The 14894-nt window shown below is 34.3% G+C and overlaps 1 long non-coding RNA gene across 1 annotated transcript in view; it reads left to right on the forward strand.

Annotated features, from left to right (window-relative positions):
- Nucleotides 1–8039: 8039 nt before the first annotated feature.
- The window catches only part of LOC307185884, a 74622-nt gene continuing 67767 nt past the window's right edge, over nt 8040–14894 (forward strand). Inside the window, exon 1 of the long non-coding RNA XR_013828197.1 lies at nt 8040–8226. This is a non-coding gene — a long non-coding RNA (uncharacterized lncRNA). The remainder of the gene's footprint in view (nt 8227–14894) is intronic.

Below are 14894 nucleotides of genomic sequence, written 5' to 3' on the forward strand. Positions count from 1 at the left end.
TGTGGGTGGGAAAATAAGACCATCCAGGGTAAAAAAAATGATATCATTGCCGGGCAGTAAACTGAGATGAAGTAGAATCAGGGAGATGTAGCCATGTTAAATTTGGCCTGAAATAATAGATTGGAACAGTGATAAATTTGAATATTAAATTTATCAACATGAGCAAAAAGATCAAAGCCTACTTAAATATGAAAGATTAACTAAGATCTGACTTTTTTAAGATGCTAAATTTATTTTAGGAATGTGGTCTAAATGATTTCCAATTCCTAAAAAGCTTAAAGACCGTATTAGTAAAAACCTATAGAAAATCTTTCTCAATTCATATAACTTTTCATTTTTTCCTGTTTTTATTGCAAGTTTTGTTTTATAACTGTTCTAAAACTGTTTCTAAAATATATTGCTGGGAAAATGGACTTCTACCTGATGTATTAATTAATTAATTGATTAATTAATCAAAGGAAAATGCTTTGAATACTTGTTGAGCAAAACTTCTAGTGTTGGAAATCATAGGAGTTTATTTATTTCAAAAGTAAATTTGCAGGGCTTTCCTGGTGGTGCAGTGGTTGGGAATCCGCCTGCCAGTTCAAGGGACACAGGTTTGAGCCCTGGTCTGGGAAGATCCCACATGCCGTGGAGCAACTAAGCCCGTGCTCCACAACTACCGAGCCTGCGCTCTAGAGCTTGCAAGCCACAACTACTGAGTCCGTGTGCCACAACTACTGAAGCCCGTGGGCATGGGGCCCATGCTCAGCAACAATGAGCCACCACAATTAGAAGCCCACGCAACGCAACAAAGAGTAGCCCCCGCTCACCACAACTAGAGAAAGCCCGTGTGCAGCAACGAAGACCCAACGCGGCCAAAATAAATAAATAAATAAAGTAAATTTATTAAATAAATATATATATATGCTTCTTAAAAAAAAAAACGTGAATTTGCCACTTTTGAGATCCCTGGAATCTCTGAACAGTAGAAGTTACTTTAAATAATTTCCACTTAAACAACTATGTGGTTTAACTGATAACTCTCTATTGACTCTATAAAAAAATGCTGACTCATGCTTATAGAATGCTCATGCCTTGTGACAAATGGCCTAATATATAATGCCATGAACCAGTTGATTACTCCCAAAATGCCTTATGCCAAAATTACTTACTTTTATAATAATTTAATAGAAATTATGTAAACTGATGCAATGAGAAGAATACATTAACTCACTATTTTTATAAAAAGGTATTTGTAAAGATTTGATAAAAGTAGGTCACTAAAATATTGTTCTCTAGGTTTTTAAAGACTTTAAAATTCCAAAAATGCTAATATCTAAAAGAATTCTGCAAAGAGATTGTTTCTCTACTGTCTACACTAAAGTTCTCTCATTTTACTTTAAGGTAACTATAGTTGGGAAACGTATTTCTGTGATATATGCCAGAAATAAAAGAACTCCATATTTTAGATATTTAAAGAAAAGATCTTAAATCTCATGACAACTGGAGAGTGATTTGATAAAAGATAAAGTTTAGCATTTTTTTCTTCCCGCTCCGGGATAAATTTCAAATTGATTAGAGAATAAAATGTGAAAAATGGAGCTATATATAAACTAGAAGAAAATTGGTGTGACGTTTTTAATGGGAGAATAATGTAGGAAAAACACAGTAAGCTAAGTCAAAACCAAACAGCAAACTGGAGTGTAATATTTCCAATTTATAAGACCTAGAGTTTATATTCCAATCTACCAAGAGTTCTTAAACGTCGAGGAATGAAGAACAACCTGTAGCTTAATGAATAAATGATATAAACTAGACATTCACTGAAAAAAAACCCTCCTTATACATAAGAAAAATTGCTCGTTCTCACTTATAATAAGGGAAAAATGAATAAACATTTTTATCTCATCACATTGGTAAAATTTCAAAAGCATGACAAAATATTTTGTTATTTAATGAAGCTGAGGAGAAACGTGTAGCCTCATACACTGCTGATGAGGTTGGGAAAAAAAGGCATTACATGTATGGAGGAATAGTTGGCAACATCAGCAAAATTACACAGTGAATGTACCCCTTGATTCCACTTCTAGGAATCTATCACCAAGATACACTGGCAAAGATAGGAAATGACATACTCATGATGATAGTCTTAAAGGGAAATGACTGAAAAAAACCTTAGTGTCTTTCAATAGGGAATCGAATGATTATATCCTGTATATAATGCAGTAGGATACACTGTAGCCATAAGAAAGAATGAATATTATCTATAGAGAGTGATAAAATGTGATTTCTATGATATACTGGCATACCTCATTTTACTGAACTTTAGAGATTCCGTGTGTTTGTTTTTTTACAAACCAAAGATTTGTGGCAACCTTCCATCGAGCAAGTCTATTGGTGCCATTTTTTTCCCAACAGCCCTTGCTCACTTTGTGTCTCTGTGTCACATTTTGGTAATTCTTGCAATATTTTATTATTATATTTGTTAAGGTGATCTGTGATCAGTGACTTCTGATGTTTCTACCATGACTCGCTAAAGGCTCAGATAATGGTTAACATATTTTAGCAATAAAGTAATTTTTTATTGAGGTATGTACATTGATTTTTTTACACATAATACTACAGCATACTTAATAGACTGCAGTATAGTATAAAGATAACTTTTATATGTACTGGGAAAGCAAGAAATTCCTGTGATTTGCGTTATTTCAAAATTTGCTTTATTCCGGTGGTCTGGAACCAAACCTGCAATATCTCTGAGATATGCTTGTACTTATACATGAAAAAGGCACACTATTGAATATTGCGTATAATTTTTTTCCAATTATCTGTATGGGAGAAAGAGTCAAAATGGAGGAGACAGGAGTGAAGGCAAGCCTTTACCCAAATACCCTGTTACATACGTTCTAATTTGCAACCGTTTAACAATCTTACATAATCAAAAAAAATAAATAAAGCAGAATCAGAAAGTAAAAAGTTCCTAAAAATCAAAACTAATAAAACTAATTATATATCACGATTGATTTAAAATGTATTTTCTGTGCAGGTTAATCCGTAATGTATTCATTTTTTCTGTAAAAATTAGAGCAGTATGTTTGAAGGAAAAATTGAGCTGCAAAGAATTCTTGAAACTCATTCAGCTTTATCTTATTAACAATGCTGATGTTATTACATTGAAACTAATTTATTTATAATTGGATAAAGTCAAGAAGTAATAGCATTAACTTTATTTTGGAACCAAAATTTTCAGTAAAAGAGAAAATGAACATAGACTTAAAAGAAAACAGGTTAGATAAATATCCTGCGGTAGAAATTTAAGTTGGAGTTACGTTATGAACACATACATTTGTTTTGTTTCTAAAGTAATTTTTACTAGCTCTGTCTGTTGAAAAGACCAAGAGGTGGCCACCACCGAGTGGCATCCAGATTGTGATTTCTCTAAATACCTTTCACCGATAAAAAGAGCAGTAAAAGCTGCAGGAGGAAATATAGACAACTGGCTGAAACATCTCATTGTGCCAAAAAACAAGGAGGCTATGGAAAAAAAAAAAAAGAAGGTTACATCAAAAGAAAACAGAGGCAATGGCAATAGATGGGATACTTTGGGTGCCCCCCACACACACCCACCACTCCTACCCCACTACCACCCCCACTACCTCCCTACCCCCCTCACCCCCGCCCACCACTACCACCACCACCCCTGATCTTAGCCCTTTAGAGCCAGGCTATGTCCTGGACAATGATTGTGGGGTACCTTTACCAAAACAAAGGTCACTCCCCAAATAAATGTTATTTGGGAAACAGAGTTGGAGAAAAATGCAATTATCACTTTTTTTTTCTTTTCTGAAATATTTTATTTATCCCTTCTACATGGGTCTTTCTGTATTTCTACATGGTTTCCTTCATCAGTGCATTTGATTAATTCACTCATTATTGCTTTCTGTAAACCGAACAAGAATCTTATGCATGGCTGATCATTTAAATTTAATAACCAGGAATTAACTGTCAATAATAATAGTTAAACATATTCAGCAATTATTATATGTATTGGTTTAAAGCCTCTAACTTTAATTCTCAGAGAAATTCTATAAGGTAGATACTGTTATGACTCCCATTTTACACATGAAAAAGATTAGAGGTTGGAAGCCTTAACCAGGTTAGAGTCAGTGGCTGAGCCAGGGGGTAAACTCAGACAGTAGGGCGCTGGAGCCCATGCACAGGACACATCCTGAGAGCATATTTTTTGTAGTTACCTGATTCCCTCAGCTCTCTTCCAGAAGAGAATTGTTTCAATCACTCCCATATATGCTTCTATTTAACTTAATGAATATTAAAAAATCCGTTTTATATAATTGTCTCATAAAAATAAAGAGTGTGGTTAAAAATAATTAATGCATACTTTGTAATCTTAAATTGTAATGATTTGTCACTATTAAAATTTGCTGATCTCTGTTAAGGGACCCTTTGATGGTCCTTATACATCCTTTTTAGTCAATCTAGGAATACATGTGTTTTCTCCATATAAAGAGTTTTCAGGTGCTACTAATTAGTGGGCTCTTTTTTTTTTTTTTACCCCAGTTCTTTATTTTAAAAGAAATTAAAACATTCTTTTAATAGATACAGCTGGTAGATATTGCCTCTCTTTACAGTACACTTTAACAATATGTAACATTTACAAAATTTACAGAGCATAAAAAGAGATTTCTCTTATCTTTTGAAAGCTTTCTAATTTATTCTTTTTATTAAATCTTCAAAAAAAGCTAAAAATCAAAAATGTGAAATTTATAAATTAACTTGTATTAAAGACAACTTTAAATTCTTTGCGTTGAAGAGTAGTGTATTAACACATAATTTGAAGTGAATTAAACAGTCTTAAGCAAAACCATTACACAACTATTTATAGAACAATCTTAACAATTATGAGAAGTTAAAGAGCAGTGTAAACAACGTTGAATAAATTTACCTCATTGTGGCCCGATGTGTTATTTTAAACAAACTATCAGTGGCAAAAAAAAAGCTTTTGGAAAAATGGTCTTTTCTTTTTTAGCTCCAGTGGGAGAATGCACTTTTAAGTAATTTCTATTTAAATTGGCCTATGTATGATAATTTATTTAAATAAAAATATATGGAGTAATCGATTTTACAATGTGTTTTTAAGGCAACATATTTCCTTATAAAGATATCTCACAAGAGACTTTATGTGTATACTTTGATTTTATAGTAGGAAGGAGATGATATATTACTTCTCTTTACTCTTCTGAATCTATGTAATAATAATGAAATACAGCTTGGGTTTATGATGTATTTTTATTGGACTTTGACAGACATAATTTATGTTACTAAATTATAACATAAACAGGAAAATAATATTATCTTAAAATGCTTATTTTTCTGTATTCATGTGTGCACACACACACTCAGATAAAAATGGGGCCACAAACACATGAATTTAATTATCTATCATTATTGCTACAATCACCTATCTAACACTAAATTCCCATATGCCATGCATACTTACCCCAGAAGGAAAGTGTTGCTATTTCTAATTTGTGGCATTTTTAATTTGTCTGATTAACATTTACCTCCTTTGAATTATAAACAAATTTTAATAATAACCTTATGATTAGTGAATGACTTTTCCTAACTCTAAATGGGAATGAAAAAGAATGTAGATGTCAAGTACATTAGCATATGACCTCTAGCTAATTAAATTAGCTAACATTTTTGAGCAAATTTACAAAGAACTTTCATATACTTTATCTCCTATGATAGTTGCAGAAGCCCTGTGAGGTTGCTATTACTAGTCTCACCTCCATTTTACAGATGGGAAAAGTGAATTTCAGATAGTACATGAGTCGTCCAAGGTCATATAGTAGTAACTTGGATTCAGACTAAGTTCAGATTCTACATCTAGTCAATTTCTATTATTCCACTGCAGCTCTTCATTGTAAGTAAATATTTTATTATTGGAAAAATATAAGCTTGATCACTTTTAAAAATATAAGCACTCTCAGCTTGACACCTTTCCTTCAAAAATAGACATGGTGTTTGTTGATAAAAAAATGTCACTGTAAAATGTGTTATTGAATTTTTAAACAGAGCATCCAATCAGTTTTCTTGTACTATGAACATCATTTACATGATTCCTCCAATGTAATTCTGAATCTCTATAACTGCTGATATATATATTACACATTTAGATAGCTAGAACATAAATGAATTAGTGGATATACAAATCATTTATATATAAGTATATCTATTATATATAATTTACATAGATACATTTATTATATAATTTATTTATGAACCCTTGAAGTTAGGATTTATTTTATACAAATGAGGTGCTGTAGAGGACATGTGATATTTAAGATTCAGTGCTTCCCACATTCCTTTATATCAGTTCTAATACATAACAGAAGACATTGTCTTTCCTGCATATGAATAAAGCAAAAGAGCTACCTAGAGCTAGTAATTAACCAGTGCAGCTAAACTGGAGAACAACTGTTATGTAAGTGCTAGGAGATATTTTAACTAGTTGTATCTCTCCCTCATTTAAATCCCAAATAAGCAACATGAAAAATACACTGCTGGAGTCACCATCCACAACTGCCATGTCCTATGTCCAGGAGAAGCTCAATGCAGTTTGAAATAACTGGGAACTATAATAATCACATGCAAACATCCTCATTCTGTTGTTTACACTTGTAACATGATTGGAAACTGCAAGGTTATGTAAAAAAGTTGTGTTTTAGACAGAAAAATCAAATCATAAAATAAATCAGAGTACTCTAAATCCCTGGGTAAATTTGAAGTCCGATGTGAAAAAAAATATGTCATCAAAACAGGGTTTTTGATATTTGGGATGATTTCCTGTTACTATATTATTTGCTTTATAGAGCTATAGGGAACATTCTTGATCTAAGTGGCAATGGAAGGCAGTAACGATCGGCCATACTCTGTGGAGGGCTGCATCTAACTTATGAATTATTTCTCTTCATATGAGTTTTGGAGAATAGATATCTTTGAAGCATATATTGTCACCTATCAATAAAATTCAAAACCAATCATAGCAAGAGAATCACTTTATATATTTCATGAAAATTATTAGATAAAAAGAAAGGCAGAATATGTAATTCATGATAGTCAACACAGATTTTTATTCAATTCAATTTTATTATTTGTTATCAAAGTAAAAATTACAGATGGTGAAAGTCAAATGATGCAGAAAACGTGCAAAAAACAGCAGCAGCTTTTATATATATATATATATATATATATATATATATATATATATATATATATATATATATATATCTCCCAGAGATATATATCCCATATATCCCTTTCTGAATCACAGTTTGGTTTCTATCCCTTTGTAGACACAATGAGTTCTAAATGTCTACATTTGGGGTTCTCTGTTTTTCTCCACAATACTAAGTCATTTTTTTATACTAGCATTTCTTGAAATATGAGTGTTAGTTAACATTTTTGTGTTACTACTTTCTATGATAGATAAAATTGAGAACACATAGAGTTCACTTCAAGTTGCCTCTTTCACTTTAATTTCAGGTTATATATAATAATTTTGGTCGTTTTTATAATCAAATAATATTCTGCAAAGTTAATATTTCATGAATTCATGCTTTTGTTTACTGTTATCATAAAAACTTTCACATATACAAAAAAGCAAGAACCAGAGCAAAATTACTATGTATATATTCATACTCCTCATCATATAGGCTTAGCTAATATATTTTTCTATACCTGCTATATTTATATATTTTAGGCTGAATTATTTTAAGCTGTTGGCATTATATATCACCTTTGTATACTTATGTATGTCTTTCTTAAAACAAGACATTTTCTTACATAATCATAATACTATTTTCATATTTAAGTGAATGATTTTGTATATAATACCTAGTTCATATTTAAATTGTTCAATTTTAGATTTCTCTCTCTTTTTTTTTTTTTTAAATATGGCCAGCCTGGGTGCCCTCCCAGCCGAAAGGCGTGGCGTTGAGGAACAGCACCGCGTTGGCCAGGACGCCCTGGAAGGCGGTGCTTCCGCAGCTCCGTCAGCAGCCCGGCTGCGCATGCCTAGTCAGCAGCCCGGCTGCGCATGTCCGGCAGCTGTGCTCGCTGCCTCCGCCCAGCCAGGTTCCCGCTCGTGTGCTGCCCGGTGCGCTTCTCTGACCCGGCTCAGCCGCTGTCTTCAGTAGCTCTTTATGCCCATTATATAAGGTAAGAAGATTAACAAACCTTCTTTCTTCCCCCTCCTTCCCAACTTCCTCTCTCCTACCATCTACTCTTTATACTTAAACTCATAATTAGGTTTTTCTGCTTTGTCTGTAGTTTGCCTAGAAAAGTTAAAGCAAGATTACGGTAAAGAAACAGTGGACTGGGGCAAATGAAGACCTGTAGCCAACTGTTGTCTTAGGTCCAGGTTGGAAACAGACTACGAGGTTCACTTTGAGTGCCTGTCGTCTTGGGGGAAGTGGCCCAGGGTCTCTTACGGAGGAGTGAAGGTCGGGGAATTGGGCAGAACGGGTGGTCGAACAGCCAAGCACTTAGAACGAAAGCACAGGCCTCAGCTGGGCTTGCACGGAGCTCGAGCTGGGTGATGTTCAACTTGGTGGTCGGGGGGAGGCGGGGCTTTCCATCCCCGCTTGTACTGGTCATTGCGCCCAGGCTGGTTGTCGACGGGGTGTAACCTCGGGCCTTGGCAGCTTCCTGAGGCTGTGGGAAGTTTCTGGCAGCCACTCACCTGCAAACTCTGAGAAGCCAAGGCTGTTGAAAGGTCAGGGCAGTGCCAGGGTCCTGAAGGGGTGTCTGCGCGGCAAGTCCCAGCATCTGCTGCGTCGGGAGCTGAGCTGCTGGGTGCTGCCCAGTGGTCAAAGCCAAAATGAAAGTAGTCAAGCCCTTAATGCCATACTGCAGTGACGTAAGTACGAGGCTAACCAGGAGAAAGCATCGGTCCCCGAAATCTTTCACTGGGACAAGGAGGTGCGAGGGTCAGGAAGGTCGGGAAGCTCAGTGAAGACCTGGGGATTGTCTCATTGCTGAGGGAAACCGGAACAAAGCTCCTGGGGGGTGAGAAGATGGGGGGGGACTGGGTCCTCGATTGCTGCTCCCCTCCGAGACTGCAGTGCCTTGGCTGTGCTCCAAGTCTGGTGTGGGGAGGGCGCCCGTCCCCCCTTCCCCTCCCCCCCCACCAGGCCTGCCAGGGAAGCCTTTGTCATTGCCCACGGTTGGGTGGGGAAAAATCCCACACGGGCTTTAGTTCCAGAGCTAGACTCCTCACACTGCAGCTCATTCTCCACTGTTACCAACACTAATCTATCTGCGTGTCCAGATTTGAAATCTGTTGGAAAATAATGGTCCGAATTAATCCTTTGGCCCCAGAAAACCGATGTGGCGTTTCTCAGCTATGGGAGAGGCAAACTGTCTGGAGTCCATTGTCAGAGAATCTTTGGAAGATCACAAGGGTGCAGGTCCTGAGAAAAATGTGCCCCCTCAGAGCTCTGGGGTCTGTGGTGGGAAGGTTTAAAGTCAGCCCCGTGGATGTCCTTGATCTTCTAAATATCTTAGCTAGGAGCTGGGACTGTGGCCTGCCTGATGCTGTGTCACTGGTGCACTGATGGAGAGACGCCGTTCCTTTTCACTCAAGGGATTGCGCCTAGTATTTTCTGAGACTAACAGGATGGGCCAACATAGCTGAGGCCGCCAGAGACTGAGTAAGATTCAGCACTCATAGAACACGTGACGGTCATAGTAAAGATGCTGGAGGAGGCTGATAATTTGAACAGAAAAAAATTAATTACAACAGCTAAGGAAATTCGATGCTTCACCACACATCCACACACTTACACATGCATATAGTTAAGCAGGGAAAACAAATCTGGTTTCTGAATAACAACGAAACACTTCCCTTATATAGTTAGAGGATCGAATTGTCTTTTGAGGCCTAAATTAGTGACCTGGCAAACAAGTTGGAAGAAATTTCTTTAAGTGTACTTTAACAATATAAAACGAGGGAGAAGCATATGGTGTGTTAGATTAACTTTAAGGAAGAAAATGAACATAGAATACAAGCAATGAATAAATACATTAAAAGAGACCTGAGTATTCAGACCAAAGGAGCTCACCAAAATCCAGGGAGTAATGGGAGACTGGAAACACAGCTGGTTCCAGGCATTTATTTGTATCTGTGGCTTAAAACATATGTCCTAATGCATTGGCATATAATTGTAAGAGCATGGGGGAATATGTATAATTATACACCAGGTTATGAACAGGTTATTAAGTTAGTAATATAGCAGGAGGTGAGGGTGGATTATATGGGTGAGGATGAGAGGGAGAGGTAAAAGAGCCAGCCCAATAAGAGAACAAAATGGGGCCTCCCCTGAATAATCATGATTAACATGCTTCATCTGTTAAATTTAGCATTAAGCTTAATCACTTATCTCAGTTGTTTTCAATTAGTGTTGGTTAATTTAAAAACAAGAATGCCTGAATACTATTTTTTCAGAAGACATAAAAACAGAGTAATTAAAAGCTCAAGTTTTAGAGCCATCCTATCTATATTAAAATCTCAGATCAGCTCTATGATCTTCTTAGGATCTTCTACTCCTGAGCGAGGATACTTACTAATTCTCGTCTTTTTGTTCCCTCTTTCCCTTGATACTATTCATCACATATTGGACTGGCACAGCTAATCTTTGTGTCACATATTTTCTCGCAGTTTGTCTCCTTTTATTTTTATTATAATTTTAAAGAAATTGAAATATAGCACATACCCCCAAATGTACAGGCATAAGTGTACAGCAATTATTACAAAATGAACATACATCTCAGTATGATGCAGGGAAAGAAATAGCACAAGCTCCCCTCACATTTCTTCCCCAAACTACAGTCCCTACTCCCCATCGGTAACTATTGTTATAACTTTGTTATATTATATCGAATAATATAATTTATCTGTACCTGTGTTTGAAATATATGTAAGTTAAAATCAAGCAGTATGTATTCTTTGTGTCTGACTTCTTTTCCTAAACATAATACTTGTGACATCGTTACGGATTGTTAGGTGTAGATGTAGTTGTAAAGATTTTTCAGGATTATGTCCATTAAATGAATATACCGCAATTTATGCATTGTACCATCAAAACTTTGTGTCTGTGTGTGAGCTCTGGGAATTTTTCCTTGTGCCAATGTGCATATATTTTATTTGGGTATATACCAAGGAGTTAAATTGCTGTGAGATAGGTTATGTGTATATTCAAATTTATATAATGCCAAACAGTATATAATGCCACACATTACTTCCAGAGTGTTTGTACAAATGTACAGCTCTTCCTTGACTTGTGATAGGGTGACGTTCTGATATACCCATCATAAGTAGAAAATATTGTAAGTCAAAAATGCGTTTAATACACCTGACCTACCGAACATCAGTGCTTAGCCTCACCTACCTTAAATGTGCTCAGAACATTTATATTAGCCTACAGTTGGGCAAATTATCTAACACAAAGCCTATTTTAAACAAAATGTTTAGTGTCCCGTGTAATTTATTGAATGCTGTACTGAAAGTTAAAAAAGGAATGGTCGTAGGGTACGGAATGGTTATAAGTGTTTCGGTTGTGTACCCTCATAATTGCTTGACTGCCTGGGAGTTGTTGCTGCCCAGCATCAGGAGAGCATTGTATTGCATATAGCCAACCCAGGAAAAGATTAAAATTGAAATTCGATGTACAGTTTCTACTGAATGCGTATCGTTTTGGCACTGCTGTAAAGTAGAAAAATTTTAATTGAACCATCATAAATTGGAGACTGTGTATTTCCTCCAGTAGTGCATTAGAATACTTACTGTTCCATATGTTTTAAACACTTAAAATTGGGGTCTGTGTAGTGCTATTTCAGTTTTAATTTTCATTTCCCTGTTTACTAATGAAATTGAGTAGTTTTTTATGCATTTATTGGTCATTTGATGACTAATTCATTTGCATTTCAAAAAAATTACATTGAATAGTTTTATGTTTTCATTTTTTTCAGGGAGTCAACCTTTATGTATTATGGAGTCAACCCTTTTTCATTTGTAAAAGTTAAATATCTCCCATGCTGTAACTTCCATTTTCACACTCTTAATGGTATATTTTGTTGAAAAGGAATTACTATGTATGATGTATTCAAATTTATCAAGTTTTACCTTCCATAGTTAGTACTTTCTTGTTCTGCTGAAACTTTTTTCTTTCTTCATATCATGAAAACATTCCATATTATTTTTAGAAGCATTATTTACTTACATTTCACAATCCATCAAAACTTTTGTGTGTGACATAAAGTATGTCTTAATTTTTATTTTATTCCTGTATGGATATCCAGTTGACTCAGCACATTTTGGGAAAGATCTTCCTTTCCACACTACCTTGTGGTGCCAGCTTTATGATAAATCCAGTGTGTCCATAAGTATGGGTCTGTTATTGGATCATCTATTCAGTACCAGTTGCTTATTTCTATATCCTTGCATCGGTAGCATACTGTTTTAATCATTGTAGCTTTATAATATGTCTTCATAATGTTACTGTAAGTCCTTCTGCTTTACAAGAGTGTTCTTGTTATTTTTTTGACCATTTGCATTGCATACATATTTTTACCAAAATATAAAAAGAATTTGCATTTGGAGTTGCACTGAATCTGTAGAATACATTGAGGAGAACTAGAAATTACAATACTGAGTCTTACAACACAAACATATGAACATCCCTACATTTACTTAGGCCCTTTGTAAATTTTCACAATCATTTTACAGTTTTATAAATAGAGATCTAATACAATTTTTGGTATATTTACTCCTAGTCATTTGATTTATTCCTAGATGTTTTGATTCTCTGTATAGTTTTATTTTTTTATGAATCTATGTTCTACTTAACTGTTGTTGATATAGAGAAATGAATTAATTTTAAATTACAGATCCAAATAATTTTCTCGACACAGGCCATTTCAGTTTTTCTGTCTATGCTTGTGTCTGCTTTGTTAAGTTTTTTCTTGTTTTTCTGTTCATTTAATCTAGGTTTTTTTTTTATGTTGGCATAAAGTTTGTTTCATTTGTTTGTTTTTCTATCTTATGAATTTTTAAAGTTGGTAGAGTCCGTAAAATATCCCTTCTTCCATTAGTAACATTTGTAAATATTTCTGTATCAATCATCCCATGAACTAATACATTTTACTGGTCTTTAGTTATAATAGTTATTAATTAAGAACCTACTCTGACTATTGATGATCTCTATTGTACTCTAATTATCTATGATTTTATGCTCTTAATTATTTTATTTTAATTTTTTTTGTGGTGAAGGAAAGTGCAGTGTTTATTGTAAACTGCTGTACAGGGAGAAGGGGGTGGCTTATGCTCAAAACCCCAAGCTTCTGCTCTTAATTTTTTAAATTTACAATCTTTTTAGGGTATAACTTGCTGCTCCTTTTCAAACTTCTTGAGATGGATGTTTAGATCCTTGATTTCCAGCCTTTCTTCTTGTTTAATAATTGCATTCAAATCTATAAATTCCCTTTAGCAGGGTTTAGCTGTATTACACAAGTTTTGATATATTGCACTTTCATTATCATTCAGTTAAACGTATTTCCTATTTTTAATTGTAATGTTTTCTTTGATCTACTGGTTTTTGAAAAATATGTTGCTGAATTTCCAAACACACGGGAGTTTCTTTTTTATTATCTTGTATTTACATTATGTTATGAGAATACACTCTGTATAACTTTAACCCTTTATCATTTTTGAAATTTACTCTATTCATGTCCCAGCATACACTGAAGTTTAGTAACTATCCTGTGAATATTTGAAGAGTGTGCATTCTGTGGTTTTCTGTTAAGGTGTCCACTTACGCCAATAAAGTCAGTTTTGTTTATTGTATTGGTCAAATCTTCTTGTCCTTCTTTTTGTCAGCTTGTCCAGTCAGATACTGAGAAAAAGAAGTTAAAAAGTCCTCCCATAAAGATGATTTTTCTTCTTTTTTTTGTTGCAATTAATTTTTGCTTTATGTATTTGGATACCACTATATGCATATTATACTAGGTTATATTATCAGGTGCATAGAAATTTAAAATTATGTGTTCCCAGTAATTTTAACCTTGATCATTATAGAGAATTCTTCTTTTTTGCCTTAGAATCTATTTTGTATGTTATTAGCTCAGCACTAGCAGCTTTTTTTGGGAAAAAGTTTCTATGTTATATCTTTTTCCGTCTTTTTACTTTCACCCTTCCTGTATCCTTGTATTTTTAAAATACATTCATTCAGTTTTTTGAAGACTGATAATCATCTTCTAAATGAGTCATTAGCTCATATTGTGAAGTAATCATATAATTATTTGGGTTTAAGTCTATCATCTTATTTGCTTCTTTTTTGTTCTACTATTTTGCTTTTCTTTTAATGCATCTTATTTTGAAACAGTACAACATTTTTACTCATTTTCCCCTATTAACTAGCTTGTTAAATATTCACTTTTCTGCTGTTCAGTTAGCAATTATCCTGGAATTTACAAAGTCATACTGGATCTGTAGACCTTAATATAAATTAGTACTTTACCTCTTCCCAGAAGCAGCATGGATATTTAAAACATTTTACCTCTCTTTAAAATTTATATTTTTCTTGTATGTTAATTATATATATTTTAAATCACAATACATTTTAAATATGGAGTTATATAGCATATATTTACTTAGAATAATCCATATATTTATGCTTTTTATTGTTCCTAACTGTGTCCAACTGGACAGTTACTTTTGGCTTGAAGAATAGTCTTGTATGTCCTTCAGTGTTGGTTTACTGGTGACATACTTTTCTTAGTTTTTGTTGTCTGAAAATGATTTTACTTTTACTTTGGAAAGTTATTTTATC

This window comes from Stenella coeruleoalba, assembly GCF_951394435.1.
Source record: "Stenella coeruleoalba genome assembly, chromosome: 4".
Classification (NCBI taxonomy): Eukaryota; Metazoa; Chordata; class Mammalia; order Artiodactyla; family Delphinidae; genus Stenella; species Stenella coeruleoalba.